This window comes from Antechinus flavipes, chromosome 5, assembly GCF_016432865.1.
Source record: "Antechinus flavipes isolate AdamAnt ecotype Samford, QLD, Australia chromosome 5, AdamAnt_v2, whole genome shotgun sequence".
In the NCBI taxonomy this organism is placed as follows: domain Eukaryota; kingdom Metazoa; phylum Chordata; class Mammalia; order Dasyuromorphia; family Dasyuridae; genus Antechinus; species Antechinus flavipes.
The window spans coordinates 70,700,224-70,723,844 of record NC_067402.1 but is presented as its reverse complement, the minus strand read 5'-3'; the positions used below and the strand labels follow the sequence as shown (position 1 = coordinate 70,723,844).

Here is a 23,621-nt window from a genome sequence, read left to right as displayed (position 1 = left end):
GTTGTGAACGAATCCAACCATTCTGGAGAGCAATCTGGAATTATGCCTTTCAAAAAGTTATCAAACTGTGCACACTCTTTGATCCAGCAGTGTTACTACTGGGCTTATATCCCAAAGAGATCATAAAGGGAAAGGGATCTGTATGTGCTCAAATGTTTGTGGCAGCCCTCTTCGTAGTGGCCAGAAACTGGAAACTGAGTAGATGCCCATCAGGTGGAGAATGGCGGAATAAATTGTGGTATATGAATATTATGGAATATTATTATTCTGTAAGAAATGACCAGCAGGATGAATACAAAGAGGCTTGGAGAGACTTACTTGAACTGATGTTAAGTGAAATGAGCAGAACCAGGAGAACATTATATACTTCAACAACAATACTGTATGAGGATGTATTCTGATGGAAGTGGATTTCTTTGACAAAAAGACCTAACTCAGTTTCAATTGATAAAAGATGGACAGAAGCAGCTACATCCAAAGAAAGAACACTGGGAAACGAATGTAAACTATTTGCATTTGTGTTTTTCTTCCCGGGTTATTTATACCTTCTGAATCCAATCTCCCTGTACAACAAGAGAACTGTTCGGTGCTGCAAACATATATATTATAATAATCTAGGATATACTGCAACATATCTAACATATATAGGACTGCTGGCCATCTAGGAGAGGGGGTAGAGGGAGGGAGGGAAAAAATCGGAACAGAAGCGAGTGCAAGGGATAATGTTGTAAAAAAGTTACCCTGGCATGGGTTCTGTCAATAAAAAGTTACTATAAAATAAAAAAAATAATAATTAATTAATTTTTTGAAAAAAGAAACAACTCTCCAAGATTTCAAGTTACTGGTAAGTTGTCTAAGTGGAGTTGGAATTCTTCACACTAACAATAATGATGGTAACAAAGATAATCACAGCTTTAGGTTTTGCAAAGAGCTTTACAAATTTTTTTATCTCATTTAAACTTCTCAACAATCCTTTGAGGTAGATGCTATCCCATTTTATAGCTTTTAAAAAACTGACTTTGACAGTCACTCTGCTTACCATCACATAGGTACTGAATCTGTAAGGTGGGAACTGAATCTAGATCTTTAGACTAGTTCAGTGCTCTCTCTGCTACTCCATGCTGAAATCAAACTGGACTCTCCAACATTCAGCCCTCTATTCCATCCCCTGCCCCCAGAAAAGTGCTGAAATAACACCACTGGGCATATAACTCTAAATCAATTTATACTACACTCTGGGAAACTTTTTTTTTTAAGAATTACATCCTCTTCATAAAGACTGTCTCATTCTCTGCACTCAAATCCCTGGCACAGTGCTGAGCATAGAAAAGGTACTTATGTTTGATTACCGAGTAAGTCATACTCTCTTCATCTCAAAGGCCATAAAGGTTTAGAAGTTTATAACTTTTCTCCAAACTATAACATGAGAGAAGTCAATCAATCAATATTTATTAAAGGTCTATGTGCCAATCACTGGTCCATATTCCCAGTCTAAACACTGGAGATTCAAAAAGGGGCAACAGCCAGTCGTCCCCCCTGCAAGGAATTTACAATCTAATGAAGGAGAGAGAAAGGAACAATCCATTAAAAGCCAATGACTAATTTTAAAATTGCCATTAACAATTACAAACTACTATTGACAACCAAAGATCACCTGTGCTTGAAAGTAACAAGATGTTTATATTTTCAATTCCCAAACTGGCATTACTCCCTCCTCTTTACCCCTCCAAAAAGAAAAACACTTATTTTGCTGGATAGACTTAGAAATTTCTGTAGGAATATCACTGTTTACTGGTGTGTTAACAAAAAAAAATGGCTAGTGTCCAACAAAATGGCAGAGTATAGTGTGACAAATGGCATATGGCCATTGGCCAGACACATAGAATGGATGGTAGAAAGTCCACAGGCCTGAGTCCCTCAGAAAGTACTCAGTCTCAGGAATTTTCTCCACAGAAGCCTCCAGAGCTTCAGACAGACATAACATTTTTATGGAATTTCTCTAATAGACCCAGTACTTATAGTCTTCCCCAAAAGCTTCAATTCTAAATATCCCTTCTTCTCTTTTGGTTGATATGCCTATGCCCAAGGCAATTTTTCTTCCCTACTGGTTGGAGGGGTAGCTTTTTATGAAAGATGAATTCTTCTGTTCATTTATTCTCTTAATTGTGCCCTTTTGTTAATCCAAAAAAAATTGGAATTACTTTTGGGAAATACCACATTTTCATAACAGTTTCCTCTTAATATTTTAAGAAATCTAAGATCAGCAATATGGTCCTTTCTTGGTGGGGGGGTGTAAATATGGTCACTGAATATGTGACCACTATAAAATAATAAATAGTATTGGCTGCCTGGCATAAGGACAAAGAGATGTTCCCAGACTTTACAATGATGCAGGTCACAGATTGATGAAGGGGTCAGAGGAGTGGGAAATAGTGTTTTATCCCATAATTAGAATTAGCCAGGAAACATTTAATTAAAAGCAAAAATTCAAAAGAGTTATTATAGCTAGTGGGTAAGTAAGTGACTTGTCACTTGGAAGTTTTCAGTCTCTTAAGCAGAAAATAAGGATCACAGGAAACTCTCTGGAGGGAAAAAAATGTATTTTAAACATGACATCTAAAACTATCCTTACTGTCCTCTTGACAAATCAGGACAACCTAAGATAAAGCTTATTCTGCCATAATCACCATCTACACCCAGAAAGGCGGTATCTCTTTTTTACTGGTTAAAATCCTTCTGAAAACTATAATGATAAAGAATATAGTAAGAAAACTAGAATAAAGATTGCTGATGTATAAAGAGCCCAGCCTGGCTAAATAACAGTTATTTATAAATACCTTTCACCAATAAGGTTCACATCTCTTTCTGTTATCTTCTTCTATCACAAGAAAAATGTCAGTCCAAACTAGTATCTTGAGACCAGTTGAGATTCATTCTCATTTATTAATAAAGCTATTTCTATAACAAATCACCCCCTCATCCATTAATTCAACAAATGCATTTAGAAAATCACTTATTGTCTGGCCTATGAAGGAAAAAATCAACAACAGTAAATAGACTGTTCTTTAAAAGGTTCATCTTTAATTTAAAATAAGACATATATACACATTTGCTGATCAGAGTGGCTTTAAAATACAAGGATAGGAAGAAAAAAAAACAAAAAAAAATGAGAGGACTATGACTGTGGAACATATATACAAGGTCAGATTACAATGATGTGTTGATCAGTGTGGGTGAATAGTTTTTACCTCTTTGGTTTTATATTTATTATTATAAGCAATTATATTGGGGAGGAGAAAGTAAAGGCATAAATGATATGAAAACAGAAGATAATAAGAAAATAACTAAAATAAAGGGACAGATCACATTGTACTGACAAGTTAGGTGACATAAGTGCCAGAATAGAATGCCAGAGCTAGAGCCAGGAAGCCTTGAAGTTCAGATCTAGTCTCAGATGTTCACTACCTTACTTTAATTAATTTTTTACTGGTTAAATAAAAACATCCCTTTACTAACTAGTGTAACTCTAAACAAGTTATGAACCTATATCTCAGTTTCCTCATCTGTGAAATAGGGATGAAAACAGCACCTACTTTGCAGGATTGCTGCGAGGATCAAGCAACTTAACAGTTATAAAGTGCTTTAAAAATACCAAAACACCAAATAAAGGCTAGTTGCTGCTGCTGCTGCTGCTGCTGCAATTTCCATCATCTTAAAATTTATCCTCACTTTAAATACTGGAGGTGAACCACATCTCATCAAGTTCCAACTCAATCCCTTTTTTCCCATGCTCAGCCTCAGTGAAATATAGTAGGCTATACTATAATCCAACCATTTTCTCCATCAGAAAAACAGTATTCGAGACAGTAGAGACTCTAAAGCCTGTTGCATATAAAGCCTGACAATTTATACACTTTATTACATCTTTTTCTGTCTCTTTCATGATTCAGCACTCTATTTCCTTGCTAAAGAAAACTTCTTAGGTAAAAAGACTCTCTAGATCTGATTTTCTTCCCTCTATTGAACCACATTATTCAATGAATTTTACAGTCCATTAAAGGTAATCAGGATGCCACTAAGGCTACAATTAACCCACTTGGGTAGACAGCTCCTGCTGGTCTCCCATTTACTTTTTCCTGTCTATTTTTGCATATTTTGGTCTATGATATTCTAGCCTCTTACACTTATTTGGAAGATAATGTAAATTCAACAATGCCTCACAAAATCCCCACTCTTTGTCATATGCAAGCTTATATATACAAGTAAATAATAGTAGGAGCCAGAGAATTGTTGAGTTAGAAGATTCAGGATCCAAAAAAAGCTTATCACAGTCTATAATAATGAACCAAACCTAATGAGTCAAAATATAGATTTAAAAAAATATAATGGGTGACCAGGCAAGTCACTTAACCCCAATTGCCTTAGCCAAAAACAAACAAATAAATAAATAAGTGAAACTGTAATGGGGATAAATAAATGTAAAGAAACAGCATGGGATCAGATAGATAAAAAGCTGGCCACAAGGTCAGGAAATTCAAGTGCAAAACTTGCCTCAGCTACCTAATACCTAGGGACAAGTGGCTTTGTATCCCAGAACTATATAAGATTATGAAGTGTGAAGAGGATACTGAAGTGCATAGATAAGAGTTTCACAGGTTCACTACTCCATTATCTCGAAATAAATGTAAAATTACACTTGAATTGCGAGGGGAAGGAGTCTATTTCATAATTATAGGAGAGAAGACTTCCTATGAAAAAGATCTCGAGGTTTTAGTGGCCTGGTGGCTCACTAACTTAATAGAGACATCTGAAAGGCAAGTATAGTAAATATAAGCCCTTGGCTGCATATATTTGAATCTACCCCTCTTTGAAACTAGCCTTGTCTTCAAAGACACATAATGTCCATAGTTCTACTTAACTTTAACCCTAATAAAACTAATAAATTCTCATTTATCTAATACCACTTTTCCCCAAAGTCATTGGCAGGAAACTAATACTAGGTAATGGGTAAAGCATTAAAAATTAAACAAGCAAAGGTTAAATCTATTTACCTCTGAATAAGAATTTTGTTTCACTCCAAGATAAGCAGGGCTATTGCTTGGTTGAAAGGATACCAGACAGTATCACTACCAATCTAATCTGAACTAAAGAGCTGTTCTGACGTCTGAATGGTGGAAAAAACCTACGGTTTTTATTTTCTTCTGCTGTGCCTAATGACCTGAAAGTGTACAAAGGGAATCACAGTAGGATCAGAGAAAAAGGAAAAAAATAATGCTGAGGAATTTCTTCAATTTTCTCTGAGTCTTTAAAGTGAAAGAACTAACAATTTTATTTTTTTTTTTAATAAGGATAGGTTTCCAAAAACAAGGCAAACAGCTGTTTCTTGGATGTGCAAAAAATGTCATCTTTTTTTTATAGGACACTATGGGGCAATATCACCCTTTCATTCTTTTCCCCATAGAGGGGGAAATAATCCATCAGCACAATACAAAGTATTAGTTTGCTCTTCACTTAATCATCATGTAGTACAGCAACAAGCTGGTGCAGATAGTGTGCCCAAACTGAAGTCAGAAAGACATCTTTTTGAATGTAAATCTGGCCCTTGACACCTACTAGCTATATGGCCCTGGGCAAATCATTTAATTTTCTCATCTGTAAAATGAAGTAGAGAAGGAAATGGCAAACAACTCTATTATCTTTGCCAAGAAAATCTCCAAAGAGGTCAAGTAGAGTCAGACCTGACTGATATGACTGAACAACAGTAAATTGCTATCCAAACCACTAAGTCAAGAAGTGAAAAGAATGCTTATTAGTCACCTCATTAATGGCTTAAAAGTTGAAATAAAATCAAAAAGAAAAAAAAAAACTAATTCACTAACATAACATCTCAAGACTTCATTCTGCCCATCAGTTCACTACAAAGCAAGAGAAAGGCATTATGAGGGGCAGAAAGCAAGGAAAAAAAGCCATAAACTCAGTGTCCCCCAATTTTTAGTTAGCAGCCACTCGCTGTTTCTGAGTCTTTTGTTTAACAATTGAATAGCTAAAAAGAATTTTATGTGACATACATTTATTAAACACCTACTGTGTACTTTGTGCTGGAGGAAAAAAAGACAGCTGGTGCTTTTTAGAAGCTGATAGAGCTAATTGCAGGAATATTGGGCATATGCAAGTAAATTATAAGGAAGAAAGTCATAAATCAAAATGAGAGGTCGAGGTAAGGTGTTAGAGGAATCTGAAGTGGAGAAACCATTTTCAGCTGCATACATCTAGCAAAGATGGCACAGCATAGATCACTGGGCCTAGAATCAAGACAACTGGAAGTCAGATCTAGACTCAGACATTCACTACTTGTGTGCCCCAGGCAAGTCACTTAAAAAACTCTTTTGCCTCAATTTCCTCATCTGTAAAATGGAGATAATAGTAGCACCTATCTCCCAGAGTAATTTTGAGGATCAAATGAAATAATTCCAAAATTATTCCAAAATTCTGGCACAGAAAAAGCACTATATAAATATTAAATATTTCTATTAATTATTACATTGTTTCAGTGAATCATCTATCATCTGAGTTTAGTCAACTGTCCTTCAATAAGTATCTATTAAGCAGCTACTATTGTGTGCCAGACATTGAGCTGGCATGGCCCAGCCTTAAAGACTGGAATGGGTTTTGAAGAAAAGGGAGATATTTAATAGAGATGGAGGAGAAAGTAAATGCTTCAGATGCATTAAGAGAACAGAAGCAAAGGCACAGAGATACTGTAACAAAAAGAGCAGATGAAGGCTCACCTAGCTTGCCTACAAGGTACAATCCATGAGGAAAAACTAGAATCAGATCAGAATTAGTAGGGTGGGTTGCAGTCAGACTGTAAAGGTACTGAATGTCGGATAAGATATTTATACATTTTTTGGAAGTACAGAAAGGTAAACCACTGCTAAGTTTCTGAATGAAATAATGAAATGAATGAGGCAATATCTTAGTGAGATATGGTAGGGAGTCCCAAGAAGAACCATATGGAAAATATAGAGACAGTTAAGTAAAGTACAAAAATTAAAGTATTCAAAAGAAGGCCTACAGTAGGATGGTGGCTTTTGCAGTAGAAATGAAAAGGTAGATTCAAGAGATACTGAAAACCATAAAATTTTGTTGGCTGTTAAGTAGAAAATGAAAAGAAAAATTAATAAGATACAGCTCCAGATAATGACAAAGGATGGCACCATCAACAGCAACTTAAGAGAAAAGAGAAAAGTTTAGGGATTCCAGTTTTGGAAATGTTGAATTTGTGAATCATCCAGATAGAAAGGCAAAAAAAAAAAAAATGCCAGTTTTGCCAAGGAATCTGGGTTTCTATCCTGTGTCTCAATCTTATCCTGGCAGCATCACTCTGTGTAAATCACTTCTAAGCTTTAGTTTTCTCAGTGGCTAATGGGTAGAATGCTACTTTACTATCTACTTCACAAGACTGTTTGTGTGAATTTAGTGTATAATTGTTCAGTTATTTCAGTCATGTCCAATTCTTATTGATCCCCTTTGGGATTTTCTTGGCAAAGATAATGGAGTAGTTTGCCATTTCCTTCTACAACTCATTTTAGATGAGGAAACTGATTCCAAGCCCAGTGGTTTATCCACCTAGTTTCCCTTAAATAACTCTAAAATGTGATCAATAAGTTAAGAGTTCAAGGTGGTAGTGGGACATTATAGTAGGCAGACGGGCAGATAATGGAAAATCCAAATCAGTTTGGAACTCCTGTAATAAGTTAAAGGTAGAGATAGAAAGCTATCAGAATATACTGCAGAGAGAGAGATCCTATGATCCTAAGTGCTAAATGGAACTGGGAAAATGGGTGAAAAATCAGCAAAGGGAAACAGCATTTTGAGAAAATACAGAGACGAGGGAAAAACAGAATTTTGGGAAACACCCAGACTTATAAAGTAAGAGAACTATAAATGGATAGCAAAGATGTAGAAGAATGATGAGATTGCGTGCTATGGACTGCAGAAAAGAAAAGAAGCAATCAAAAAGGAGAAAATCAGGTAGTCTACTGTATCAAATGATGTAAGGGGCTAAGTGAGGACAGGGATAAAGGTGCAATCACTAAAGCAGGTGACTAAAATAGAATGGATGTGGAGACATACAGAACTTGAGGAAATCCAAGAAAATTTGAGAACAGCATGTTCAAAGGGCCATCAAGGTAATATCCAAGTCTACAGGCATCCAAGTGGAGAAGGAAGGCAGTGCCAGTCATACAGAGAAATGAGAAAGACTAAATGAAGCTAGTAGACAGCAGTGACAAAGACAGAGAAAGGATGATAATATATTAATATGGTATTAACATGTAAAGAGAGGCTGCCAAATGTTGATGGCAGATCAAGTTTCCCTAAGAGCCAATGGAAATTAAAGAGAATGCCCAGTAAGAAATGGGGTGGGAATAAGAACAGGAATACTCTTCAGTAGAGAGATTAGGAGGGCGAAGTCCTCTTGGGATATCCAAGGTTCAATTAATTCCAGAAGGTTTAAGTATAAAAAGAATTGGGGGGGGAGGGAGGAGGAGGGAAGAATCTGTTATCATCAATGAAACAATTTTTAAAGGACATAGTGGAAAGGATAGATTGTGCAGCACAAGAACTAGGCTAAGGTGCAGGAGGATAGATAATGGATGATAGTAATTATGCAAATTTAAAAATTCAAAACTGAGTCACATGAATATATTAGATTAAGAGAAATGCCATATCAACCAAGTGGAGATAGTTAATATAGAAAACATTGGATGTATTTAGCATTTTGGTATAAAGGCCTGTGCAGTTCCTTGATATAACTCCCAAGATACCGTATTTTCATCCTGTCAGAGGCCCTGGCCACCATGTCCACTCTGGTTTGAGGTAATGCTAGTACCACCCAAGCAGTGGATAGGCTAAGGCTCAGAGGAACGCTGGTTTTTCACCCACAGAGAATTCTGCATGACTTCAAATGAAAGTTATTCTTCTACTGATCTCATGACCTCATTTAAGCACATTTAGAACCCCAGATGTAATCCAGAGGGACAGCCAAAGATATTAAAAACTAAAACCACCTAAATTCTGCTTAGGGGAAAAAAGTATAACTTTTTCATTCACTTGGCAGGAATTTCTGTTTGGCTGGGTTCTCAAATCAAAAGATCATACTAATTCACTGATAATGCTTTGAAGGTCATGAAAGGAGATGGAAAATTACTGGCCTATTTGGGAGTGCTGGAATTTGTAACGTTCTGATTTTTTGTACAGTATATCAGTATGACTTAAGAGAGCAATGATCTCAACAGTTACTTCTGAGAATCTTTATACAGTATGTTGTGGGTTTTTTTTTAAAGGATATATAGCTAATGAACCAATAATGCTATGATTTGATTTTGTACTATGTGTCTCAAGAAACATGAGGTTTGCAAAACACTTTATGTACATAGCCTTACCACCACACACAGAGGAATAGCCAACCTTTTGTTAAGGGAAAGCAAACTGGAAGCACAGGTCACACAGAACTCTCCTGACCTTCCCCAACATGGTGGGTACTTCTAACCTTTGTGGTAAAATAGTATAGTAGGAGCTACTACAATAAGCCTTCTATACTCTTTGAAATGACAATTTTTGTGAATAATATGACAAATCTCTTTAATATTTACAAAATAGGGTTTTATTTGCAGCAAGGTAGAGAGAATCTAAGTCATAGACTTTTAGCTGGAAAGAACCTTGGCTTTCAAGGTCAGCAGCTTCAGATTCATAATGAACACTGTACTAGGCTCTAACAGAGATGAAAATAAATAAAACACAATGTTTCCTTCATAGTTCTTATAGTCTTGTAGAAGGTAAAAAACTGGACTAGAAAATGGTTGACAATTACCTAAAAGGTGCAAATACCAGTTTGGGGTTCTTAAACATTTTTGCGGCAGAAGTCTGGTGAAGCTTATTTTCCACAGTAATGTTTTTAAATGCACAAAATAAGACATACAGGATTACAAAGAAGACCTATTACATAATAATTATCAATTTTTTTTTAAATAACTTTACAAATTCCAGATTGAGAACCACTGAATTAGGGGAATAAGGAAAGATGCCAAATAAGAATTAGCAGAATTTCTTACTAAGAAGTAACAACTAGAAATAAAATGTTAGGAGGGTAACAAGACAGAACAGTAAAAAACTTTAAAAATAATAATCCATTAAAAACTCAAATATGTTTTTAAAGTAGATATTGCTTGCAAACCCAAACTCTGATTTGATAAGCAACTAATAAGAATTTATTAGGCTTCAACTATGTACCACGTTATATGCTAGGCCATGAGAAGACAAAGACAAAAGGCAAAACTAACTCTGACCTCAAAGACCTTACATTCTATGTATTGAGGCAACATGTAATCTTTGTGGCACAGCATGAATGAAGGGCAGCATGGAAGAATGAAAATGACATCAGAGGTGGTCTGGGGCACATCATTCATTCAACTTTTCTAGACCTCAGTGACCTCACTGGTGGGAATACAATTCTTGATGTGACTGTTTTAAGCATCACATTGAAATGATTGTGAACAAAGAGGCTTTGCTATTATAAAAACATTATTTGGAAATCAGAGTACAAGAATTCAAATTGACTCTTCTACTTAATACTACTTCTGTGTGTGATCTTTGGGCAAGGCATTTCAAGTCTAGATTGAATTTTCTTCATCTCTACAATGAGAAAATTGGACTAAATGGACTTTGAGTTCACTTTCAACAATCAAATCTATAATTTTGTAGTTTTATATTACCTTTATTACTATGATATGTCTTTAAATACTAATAAAAATATTTTTCTGAATTAGAATTTTTAAAATAGTGAAATTTCCTGCCTTTCTGAAATGTCTTTAATTTTAAAAGTCTACTTTTACAAAAATTATTTAAAAATTATTTAACAGATTTCCTACAATTTTGGTTTTGACACAATCCTTTTTTTTGCATTTTAGACCAGACCTTGTCTGGATATCAACAAATCAGATCCATACAATGGGGACTTTGCTAGAAATGAGAAGATATAGAAGATGCATACAAATCTCAAACATCAATTACAAATTGATGTGAAATTTGGAAACTTTAAAGAATCAAATAATGGGGTACCAGCAGGGAGGATAAGAAAAGGCCTGATGAAGAGAGACTGCAGATCCCCAGACATCCAGGCAACTACTAGGGAACAGCATGGACGAACAATTCTGCTGGTAGCAGGACAGCCTTTGTTCAAGCCACTTCTGAAGCTCATTTCCTTCTGCTATTACTAAGTCCCAGATGGTCATATTGACCCCACATTGCCACAGTAATACCTACAAAAGTAAGGTAGAAGGACAGAAGAACAAATCTATTGTCTGTCCAATAGAATAAGAAAAAATGGAGGGAAAGGGAAAGGAAGAAAACTCATATAAATGCCAATATGATATTCTCCACCAACATTATCTTTTAGCATCTCAAGTGCTTGCACCAAAAATGTTTTTTAAGTTAAGTGACACTTTAATATAATTCATATCTATAAATTATGCAAATAAAATGGGCACTATGAACATACACTCTCAAAATATTATAACCAATAAAACATACACATACAGTTTAGCATGTATTTAAATAGAATTTAAATGAACCTGTTCTGTATATTTTACTAAGTCTCTAAATTTACCCTCAATACTTTGACCCCAAGTATAAACTAGAGGTAAACCATAAAGTACTTGTTAAGTGCTTCAGTTACAAAATAAGAAAAGCCTTCTTTTCCCACACTGGTGAAAATACTGAACTATGAAACTGAACCATATCATTGAAAGAAGTCTACATCTCAGTCACTTGCACTCATTGTCTCTGCTGACCAGGCTAGGTCATTTCCAAAATCAATTAAAGGAAATATGGAAAAAACAATCTTTCAGTCTAAGACATTTAATTTAGCCCTAATTCTAAGGCTTAAGCTTCACTTCCCAAAATAAATAAATAAATAAATAAATAGGAAATTTCTCAGCAAATGCTATTTTAAAATAGTGTTTGTCATACACCTGTTCTTAGAGTAAAATCACATAATCATCGCATTTGAGAAATGAAAAGGAATTTAACAGTCAGCTAGTCCCACCCAGATCCAAAGATGTCTCTCCTACAGCACAACCTTCATCCCCTCTGACACAAATTATGCCAATTTTTTTGTCCTTCATTCTTACAGACAACCATGACATCAGGATGGTGATGACAATATTCTAAGTAATCCTCTGCCCTCAACTCTTCAAATCACCCTTGGCAGATCTTTGGTCAAAATAATCTTCCTAACATATGGGTCTGTCTGTGTTATTTCCTGTCTCAGAATCCTTTCCCGGCTGTTGTTTATTAGATAAAAATATAAACTCTATAATTTAGCATTTAAGGTCCTCTCCCATCTGTCTCAAACCTACATTTCCAGTTTTGCTTCATCCAAGTTCCTTTCAAATCCACCACAGGGAGAAGACCGGAGCAGATCCTTGATCTATGACTTCAGTGAGTTAGGGAATTGCTAGGTGAGGCCATAGTGCAGAGGGCCAGGCCTAAAGTCAGGATGACTCATTTTTCCTGAGTTCAAATCTGACTTCAGATACTTGCTAGCTTGTGACCCTGGGCAAGTCATTTAACTCTGTGTGCCCCAGTTTTCTCATTTATAAAATAAGCTGGAAAGGAAAATGGCCAACTCCTCCAGTATCTTGCTAAGAAAACCCCAAATGGAGTTACAAAAAGTCAGGCATGACTAAAATGACTGGATAACAAACAACAAAAAAGTTAGCCCACATGGATCCTCATCTCAATTTGCTAAAATTTTTACACCTAGAGTACCAACTCTTCCATGAAGTCTTCCAGAACTACTGCCCAGAACCAAGAGATCCCTTACCTTTTCTAATTTTCTTGAACTAGCACATTTTTCTCTGCATCAAATTTACTTTGCATTTATCATATCCTTGTATGTGTATGTGTGTGAGGGGAGAAGGAGGAGGGGAAGGGAAGAAGAGAGAAAGGATAAGGAGAAAGAGAATGAGAGAGAAAGAAAAGGGGAAGGAAAGAAAAAGAAAGTGAAAGAATAAGAAAGAGACAGAGAAAAGGGAGAAAGAGAATGAGAGAAAAGGAAGGAAGAGACAAATAGAAAGGGGAGGAAGAGAGAGAAAGGGAGAAGGAGGAAGAGAGAGAAAGGGAGAAGGAGAAAGAGAGAGAAAGAGAATGAGAGAGAGAAAGAAAGGGGGAAGGAAAGAAAAAAAAAGAATGAGAGAGACAAAGGGACAGAAAGAGACAGAGACAGAGAGACAGAGAAAGAGAGAGAGATTGTAAGCTCACTGAGAGCAGGGAATGTGGCACATTTTCCTTCTGGGTATCCACAGCATCTACACACTTCACTGTCTTAGACTTGGATGAGTGATTGGTAAATGGTTGTTGAAACGAATACACTTCATGCTATTTTATACAAAAGCAAAGCAACAAATGAATCATTTGTGAAAATCTACTATTTGGTCTGGCTGATTAGATGGAACTTCAAATACAACTGAGCTTTATGGTGAAAGTGTGAAAACACTTGGCAAAGTAGGTAGAAAACTAAGCTTGGTATCATATAAAAGTCCATGCAAGTGCCTCTACTACATCTTAGTTACATGACCAGTGGCAAGATAAGTGATCACTCAAGGTCAAAAAGGAAATTTTAGCACAGTGTCATTGTCTGATGAATTGCTAATCTGTATTTGTAGATGGTGTTTCCACCCCAGAAGTTCTCCATGCAGATAAAACTAGAGCTTCACACCAACATGGGCTAAGATAGTGAAGCAAGGTCAATTTTCAGTTACACTGGGATCTGTTATCGAGTGGGTGAGCCAAATCTCTGACTAGGTTCCTTCTCTTGCTCACAACTGATAGAGGAAGGATTATTACAATCAGTCACTTTGGATTTTGCCAGCCAGGGAGTGTAGAGTTCTGGACTAGGAGGGAGGGATAATCTGGGTTTACCTTCTGCCTAAAGTGCTTAACCTCTCTCAGCCTCAGTTCCCTCATCTATAAAACAGAAACAAAAATAGTACCTACTTTAAAAAGGTTGTTGTGAAGATCAAAGGAGATTTGTTTTAGAAACCTTAAAGCTCTGTATAAATGTTAGTTATTATTTTTCCCAGTTGTTTTGGAAATGGTTAGCCATAGAAACAAGAATGAAATCAATGGCTAAAATCACTGGTCAGAGGAAGCTGTAAAAAATAAAAAATATATTGGCTTCCCAAGGTATTCCCAAACACAAATATTCCTTGCTCTCAATATACTTAAGATTTATCAGCTGAGTTGACTCAATTATCATAATGACATTTCATAGACAAAAATTAGCTATCCAGGTAGAAAAAAATTATCAACAAATTTATAAAATCAGGGAATGGATTTAAAATATATTATGTGGTGACTTGTTTTTTTCAGATCACCTTGTTTGTGGACTTCAGTAAGTAACCATGCTCCCTTTTGCTTATTAACTACTCCATTTTGAATTGCTGGCTTTCCTATTGGCTTCCACAAAGAAGTAAACTAGGATCCGAGCAAAGAGAATTGTGTATTATCCTTGTAGATAAAATGGAAGTGGACTGAAGAGAAACTGATCTTTAGTCCTGCATTTTGCACTATCTACTGGGTATCTTTATCATTACCTCAAACTTAGTATATCCAAAATCAAACACGTAAACCCTTCTTACTCCCACCAAAAAATATTTATAATTTTTTCCTTTGAGATTTTTTATTTTTATTTTTATCAACCACCATTTCCCCAATCTCAAAACTTTTGAGTCATCTTTAGTTAGATCTTTAGTTTAGATTAGCCTAGAAGACACCCCTCTACCCTTGGTCTTGGCAGCTTTCTTTTTCTTCCCACACTTCATTCCCCCAGCACCTCCCCAAATCTAGCTAGCTACTCTTTTCTGTCCATTTTTCCTTCAAAACTGTTTTTTTAAATCCACACCTTACTTTTCATTATCACTGCCATTGTCTTAGTCTAGACACTTATCACATCTTTCTTGGACTATTACATCTATCTCTCTTAATTGTTCCTTGTTTCTAATTTCTCTTTCATATTTCATCTCATCCTATACATCACAGCCAGACTGATAATTCCAAAATACTACTTTATAAAAGTCATCACCCTCCTTATAATCTTCAGTGGCTCTTGGTAACCATTAGAAAAATCCAAACTCTTTAGGTTGGCTGCCTTCAAGGCCCTGTGCCATCTGGCAATTATCTGTACTATATCTGTTTACAAAAACTTTCACTACAGCCAAAATGACTGACCTAAACCTTGATAAATCTCTCTCATACAAATGTGGGCTTCTACTATGTCCAATAATATTTTTTGTTGAAGAACCACAAGCCTTGAACACCTTCTTTTGAATCATATACTATTTGAGGAAGGAAGTACAACAGCATTATCACCAGCATTTGTATAGGGTGTCCCAAATTGCAAAAGTCCCAAAGACTTTTGGGACACCCACTTTATCTATTATGTCATTTGAACCTCACAGCAATCCTATGAGGCAGGTTACCTCCATTGTACAGATGAAGAAACTGATTCTTGAGAAAAAATTGAGTGTCTTGCCAAGAACCACATAGCCAATATGCATTTACAGGATCTTTCAGAATCCAAGTCCAGCACTCTATCCATTGCTCTAATGATTTTAATTAGATCATGTATCTTTTTTTCTTTGGGACTTTTAAAGGACCCTATCAAAAAATAAATAAACTTGGTTACACTGCATTCAGCAATTCTTTAATATTTCAAGAACCTATGATTTTGTCATTATGAGTACATTCCCTTCACGAAGACAGATATCAACCCCTTTCTGACTTAGGAGATGATCTTTGTAAGTTTCTGTAAATAGAGGGGAAAAAAAAATACACCCTGAGGGCCAACATGTAGGTGAAGAAGTTCTGAATAAAGGTTAGTGGGGTGGTCCTCAGAGGAAAGACTGAAGCTGTTCTACCTTAGATCAGCCAAAGCTTTGTACCCTGATGGATTATCCTGAATTAAGAAACTTGAAGTTACCTCTGTCCCTTCCTGAAGTATCAAGAGCCCTGTAAAAGGGTTTACTTTGAATTTACATTGTGACTTCTTCTAATATAATTTAAAAATATCCTTCAACAGAAGTTCAAGACCAAAATAAATGTATTTTCTTGACCAGGGTATCACAAAAAGACCTTCTATTAAGCCACAGAAGAAAAGCCATCTGCGTTGGTGGGGGGAGTACCCATCCAATGCATTTAAAGTACTGAATTATTTTCAATTACAGCTACCAACATTTTATATGATAAGGTTATTTTTAAATATGTGGTGTGAAAGGGTTGGCTGTTCTTTTCAATATAATTTTGTTGTATCCCAAGGCCAACTCTTTTTCAGAGGGAAATCATCCTTAATTGTATAACGAAAGTCAAAGGGAAAATAAGATTAAATTACTAGAATCACAGCTCTATAGGAAGGCATCTATTCAGCAAAGTGAGACAATATCTGTACTATCGTGAATTGTATTCATTCAGGCAATTTCTTTTCTTCCATTTGACATTCTTAATTTTTAATTAAAGTTCTAATAACAGTTTATTAAAACTAAAAAAATGAGAATCAAAGGAAATAAAGAAAAACATGATAAGTGGAGGAGCTGCTTATTACAAAAGATCAGAAATACACAATATCTGGGGAATATTCTGGCCATTTTTCTCCCCAAAACAAAGTAATCTGAAAGGTGGGGGAGAATGACTTCTACTCTGCTTTCATCAACAGATTAAAAAATCCATTTGTCCATAACATGCTAAAAACAAAGCCATATTTTAAAAGGAAGAATTTCAATAAGAAATGAAAAGGTACCTAACAATGGCCCAACATATACGTCTCTATGTGTATTTCTAGTAAGGTAGGATGATGATGAGGATGAGGATGATGATAAGGAGAAGGAGAAAGATTATGAGGAAAAGGAGGAGACAGAGGAGGAAAAAGCTGGAGAGAGGAGACAGAAAAGTCAGAAGAGAGAAGAAGAGAGAAAGAAGAGAAAGAAGAAAGGAGAAAGGACAGGATGGGGAGGAGAAAAAATAAAAAGGGGAGAAATGAGAAAGTAGAGACAGGCAGATCAGGAGATTTAAAGGCAGGCGCCCAGTACTTTGGTTAGACTCCCTAGCTTGAAAATTTATGGGAGGATAAAGAAAAGAATCACAAGAATGAGAGGACAGAAATAGGATGCAGTTTACATCATGGAAGGATAGTGGGGCAAGGGGGTTCATTTGTCCTGAGAATATATTTTTACATAGAATGTGGATGTGGTGGTCATCCTAAATTACTTCTCCTAAGTTAGGTGACAAGAAATATTCAGAATGAGGCTTGTGCCTTTTGATAAAAGTTAGTTTTCTTGCACAGTTTATACTAATTTCAAAAAAGTTAAAGAAGCCCAAAAATTCCAATCTGAGGGATTTCAAAATATAAATATCTCCAGGAACACAGTGGAGGTGGCAGGAAATTCTAGGGCATAAGAAAAGGAAATAATCACATTTTCATGTTGAAAAATTGGCACATGTAATTTTAACTTTTGATTTTAATTAAATTTTAATTTTTAATTTTGTACATGTATCTTTCAAAAAGATATATGTATCAATTCATAGTTTATCATTTGGAGAGAAAAATATCACTACAATTAATACTTCATCATGACATCCAATTCACAATTCTTAAAATACCAGGGTTTCACAGAAGAGGGTGAGAAGCCATATACTACATATCTTTCAATTTAAATACCAACCTCAAATATTTTAGTATTTTAGGCCACAAATATCACACAAAAAAATTCCTGTTCTGAAGAGAGTTTCAGTTTAAAATCTCCCTCTTTTTTATCAAGAAAACATGTATTGAGTCCCTAACTTATACCAGCCTCTGTGCTGCATTCTGGAGAAACAAAAACAAAAATCAGTAGTTCTTGCTATTCTTTTGAGGGAGAAAACGTGTACACATATCGGTAGAAAATATATGTGAAATAAATAACAGTTTTATGGAAGGGGAAGGTATGTGTAACTGGAAAATATCTCATATAGGAAGTGGTGTTTATGCTGAGTTGTGAAAGATTCTAAGACAAGGTGAAGGAGGGTACTCCAGAGGAGAAGATGGGGCTATTCGGATGGCCCCGGGTGGAACTTGAGTATTCTATGTAAGGAACATCAAGACCAGTTCAGTTTCTAAAGTATCACTCTCTATTTGGGGGAAAGATGCTCTAAATAAGAGAGGCAATATTGACTCTCAGGGTGAAATAGTCTCAAAATAATCCTTTCAGCTTCATCTTTAGGTTACTCTGTTCTCAGAGGTTTTCATGAGAAAGGCTCTATGTAAAACAGGAAGCCTATATAAATAGGAACTATTATTATTATTTATTATTATTATTATTATTACTGACCAGATCAAATAACTTGCCTGCACCTCAAATACAAAAATGCCCACTAAGCCCTCTGCTTATTTCTCATTGTGTTAGGGGAAAGACTGAGTTTTTGAAGGTTAATCCAATGAGACCATAAGGTTCTAGCAGAGTGGGACCATATTCTCTCTTTAGCTCCACATGAGAAAATGCTTAATTCCCCTCAAAACTCAGCTCATCACTTTCTAGGGGAAGCCCCTCCTGATCCCCACCCCGACTCTGAGGTGCTAGTACCTTCTCCCCCCCATTAAAAATATTATCCTTACTTACCTTTAAAAATATGTAACATATATGTGCCTGTTTTACATTCTTCTTTGTGCATATGTCTCCCTGAAAGAACCTAAGCTTCTTGAAGGCAAAACTGCATTATTTTTATCTTTATATCTCTGGAACTAGTACAATGCCAAGAAATTCTTTAGAAAATAATTGTTATCTTTTGTTTTTATATTGTCTATGGTTTTCCCCTTTATCTTACTCCCTCCTGAATCAGAAAGAATTATCCTATATTACAAAGCATATGCCATAGTAGGTTGTTTGACTGACTGACTATATGACTAGCCACCAAAGAGCAATATATCTAAGTTCTAAGAGGTTTTGACCATGCCGGCCACAGAATGAGGCATTTTTGATCACTGACATACACAAAGATACCACTCAGGGTAAAGGACTATGTATGAATGTGAAGGGAGCTAGGAGCTCTCTCAGAAAAGGATTGTCTTTTGCCTTTCTTTGTAACCCCATTGCTTAGCACAAGACCTGGCCAGTGGCAGGCTTTTAACAAATATTTAATGACTGACAAATGATTGACTAAATCCCCATACATCAAATCCCATGGGATTATATGGGAATCCCATATAATAGGTTCCCATTATAGAACCTATATAAAACATTTAGTAGGATGAACATTAACTGTTCCAAAACTACATTATTAGATCATTATGAAAATAAATTTATGAGTAAAAAGTGTTGATAATGCATTAAAATAAAGGGGTTGCATAAAAATCACATAACTTTCTAGCTTAGTTTACCATCTAGGTTAATGAGTATCTGTCTAACAGCATAATTAACAAGCATTGTTAACAAATGTTTAAAATGCTTAACATCAGTCAAAGTTTACTGAGGGCTGAAGTCTCAATCTGTTTAACTATTTGTCATATTGCTTTGGTTCCTGACACAGACAATTTCCTGGAATGTCTTTTTTTTTTTTCTTTTCTTCTCAGTTTTTCCTCCTACATTCACAGGTTGCTTATGGGAACTTCTTTTCTTCACAAGTGACCCTACTCCCCTTATCCCCACCCTCACCATTTCCAGAAAGTGTCAGGTGATATTTCTAGAACACTGGAATATTCCAGTTTCACCCATCCATACCAGGGGCTATTCTAAAAGCAGTAAAGTCTCTGAGAGGTAACAGTGTAAGGGGACAGTGATTACTCTTGAGATTTCAAACTGCATGTTCCACATGCATCTCAAACTCAACATGATGATAAAATTCATCATTGAGTTCTTCAAACTTTCCTAAAGTTTTCTTATTTCCAGGTTCAGAATGTCAGCATTATTCTTAACTTCTCAGTTTCTCCTTACCTCCCATATATAATTAGATGCTAAGCCTGGCCATTTCCCCTTTACAACTTCTGTCCCTCTTGACATCTGGGCTGCTATCCCTACTGGGTCTCACCTTAGTTCAAGCTCGTATCATCTCTCCCCGAATTATTCCAAGAGCTTCCTAGTTGATCTCCTTGCCTCAAGTTCACTCTAGTCCACCCCTACTCACATCCCATCCATATAATTCCCAAAGTGACCTTTCTTAAGTACCAATATGACCTATGACTCTCTTACTCAACAAACTTTAGTGGCTCTAGATTAATATCGCAATGTCTGTTTTCCTTTTAAAGTTCTTTATAGACTGTCCCCAAACTATCTTTTCAAATTCAGTACATATTAATCCCCCCCCCCCTTCCTGCACACTCGATAAGCTAAATTAGCTTTCTCTCGCTTTCTCCATCTATTATGGGTATAACTGTATTTGCTATCAGTTCCTCATGCCTGAAATGCACTCTCTCCTTACTTTTGCTTCATAGCAATTGCTTAAGCATATGTGAAACCTTTCCTGATTCCCCCCCCCCTTGCCTGTGCCTTCCTTCTCTAACTACTGTAAATTTAACTGCCTTGTACTTATTTCCAGTTTTCTCTTAATATTTATTCCATATATTCTTACATATGCATTTGTTGTCTTCCTTATTGTCTCCCTACTCTTTGAGAGTAAGAATTGTTTTATTCTTTGGAATTATATGTCCTCAGAATTATGCAAAATGCTTAGCACATAATGGGCAATATTGTTTGTGTTATTGGGCTTATTGATCAATCCTAACCAAGGGAGTATGAACCAATTGAAATTCCAGAACCATATTTACCCACCCCCATGCCAATTTTGGGTATTCTCAAGGTGGCCATGGTATTAAAGGTCAACTTCATCTCCCAATATACTATTACACTTGATTACAATGTATACATGCACTGAAAATACCCAGACTTTATGGCGTACAATATACTATATACTATTTATGAAGTATAACATATAATATATAATATAATATTTATGGAGTATAATATACTATATACTACTAAAATATACCTGCATATACTATATTGTAGTATGTATATGCTATACTATAGTATACTATACCAGGATTTCTTAATTTTTTTCCACTCGCAAACTCTTTTCACCCAAGAAATTTTTACATAACCTTGGGTATATAGTTATATAAAACAGGTATACAAATCAAACATTCACTTATAATAAATCATAATTTTATGACCCACACATTCAGTTACAAGATCCCATATGGAGTCATGAACTACAGTTTAAGTAGTTGGACACTATAGTATGTATATACAATTATATGTATATACTATATGTATATATACTATATTATAGTATATGTGCACTGTATACTATATAATATAGTACATATGCATATATAATATATATATACCACAAAATACTATATTATACTACATATTACTCATAATTTATTTAATGTACTCCATTATGCATTTAATATGTGTATTTACTACACACACACACACACACACACACATTTTCTTTATCTTAAATCAAATTACTTTCCTTTCAAATCATATTGGGAAGAAAGACTTTTACTTGCCACCAAATAAATCCATTACTCTATATTGCTACTCCATGAAATCAATTACTTAATCCAGAAATATTCACTGGATATCTATTATGTGTAACATACTATAGACTAGCAGAGGGCAATGGGAGTGGGGAGCAAGGTGGAGTGGAAGGAAATGCTTAGTCTAGGATGTGGACAACAGCAAAATTATAATTATATCCCATTTCAGGAATCATATATGAGAATAAGGGGAAAAATCTTTCCTTAGTACTATTTTTCCCATTTAGCTGAAAAAACACTGGAATTTCCATGCCCAAGCCTTCCTTTCTCATATAATTTCCTCCGTGTTTCACTAATTTATTGTTACATACCCCACACACACACCCTATTCCTTTCTGCCTTCTTTCTGAATTCTTTATTGCTACTCAGGAAGTTCCTGACCACAAGGCCCTCTATAGCTTCAGAACTGCCAAGAGTCCTTTGAAATTATGTTCTTTCTCTTTCTGTACAAGAGCCTCCTTTTGACACTGCCAGTGCCCTCTTTCCTGGGGGTCCTATCAACAGTATTTCCCTTACAAAAGCTTACTTCTGAGAGCGGATGACCCTCCTGTGCTTCTAAATAACATTGCCAAAAGAAGCAACTCAGGCTAAACTGGTTTCACTTTGGATTTCTGGAAGTAAAAAGGAAAAACGCATTTTGGACTCAATGATACTTTATCATCCATCTGTGGAGGAAGTCCAGCAGCATCTCATTTGTCTAAAAGTCAACTGTTAAACAACCTTGATCATTCAGAATAAAGTTAAAGCCCAGAAAGGAAGCCATAAGGCATAGCAATAGCAGCCACAAAAGTAGTTGTTGTTGTCATAATAACTCATATTTATATAGCACTTCAAGGTTTACAAAGTAGTTTCCTTACAACTACCCTACTCTGTAAACTACATAAGTACTATTTCCCACATAAATTCATTTTCCAGAAGAGGAAACTGAGGTTCAGCCAGTAAGTGACATGCCCTGGGTCACAGAACCACTAAATATAAGAGTCAGGATCAGATCTTCTGACGCCAAACACCAATCTAGTGCTCATTCCATTGTACCCTATAAGGGAGGATCCTTCCAAAACTATTATTACTTTTATTTTTAAAAAGCTTAACTATCTGATTTCCCAATCCACAGAAGAATGAAACAAAAAAAATGGAAAAAGAGGGGAGAACCTGTGCCAAAAACACAACCAGGAACGGACATTAGAAGGACACACAATGACAATGGAAATAATCAATAGTTGACAGCTAGATAGTAGGAGAAGAAACTCAAAAAGATTTGATTTGGATTTTTTTAAGTGAAAACAAGATCTTATAAACTACAATGAACAGTCAAATAGTCCTATAAATTACACCAAGCCTGGGAATCTCAATATTTCAGTATAGCACGACGTCTAATGTTCATAAACGTCCCTCTTAGTCATCAAGAAAATGTTAAATTATATTATATTCACTCTTGGAAAAAAAACAGGGAAATGAATAAATCCATCTGAGAAATATTTATATAAACAGGGTTAAATATTGAGGCATAGAATGGTATCAGGGTTAGAAACAGACCTACCAGTCTTGGTTCAAATACCACCTTTGACACAAATTGGCCACAACTGAGCAATCCACTTAAATCTCAGTGTCCCAGGCAAAAAAAAAGAAAAAAAAAAGATTTTAAGTTACAGAAGCAGTGCCAAGTGCCCTATACTTGGGAAATCCCAAGTCCAGTCTAAAAGTAACTAAAGGTTAAAGATAATTAAATTTTTAATAATTGGGGGAAGAAAAACCATACTTCTGCCTTCTGGAAAATTCAACGATGCACCTCATTCCCCATGATGTCAGACAAAAGAGGACATTGCTGCACATAGGAAGATCCCTAAGAAATAGGGCATAGTCCCTGTCCCTGAGAAGGAAAGCCTTAGTAGGAAGGATGTCAACGAAATTTAGGAGGCTGCCATTTTCCTGCTACTACTAGAATTTCACCAAATCTTACTTCATTGCTCAACTTTGCTGACACCTC

The 23,621-nt window shown here is 35.7% G+C and overlaps 1 protein-coding gene across 4 annotated transcripts in view; it reads right to left on the bottom strand.

Annotated features, from left to right (window-relative positions):
• Positions 1-23,621, bottom strand: part of CCNY (cyclin Y) — a 268,660-nt gene that overhangs the window by 104,719 nt on the left and 140,320 nt on the right. Inside the window, exon 1 of one of the 4 annotated variants that reach the window (XM_052000563.1) lies at positions 23,394-23,568. The exons of the other annotated variants lie outside the window; for them this stretch is intronic. The gene's annotated coding sequence lies outside the window, so the exon portion shown is untranslated. Of the gene's footprint in view, positions 1-23,393; positions 23,569-23,621 lie in introns of those variants that run through there. 4 annotated transcript variants of the gene reach the window in all.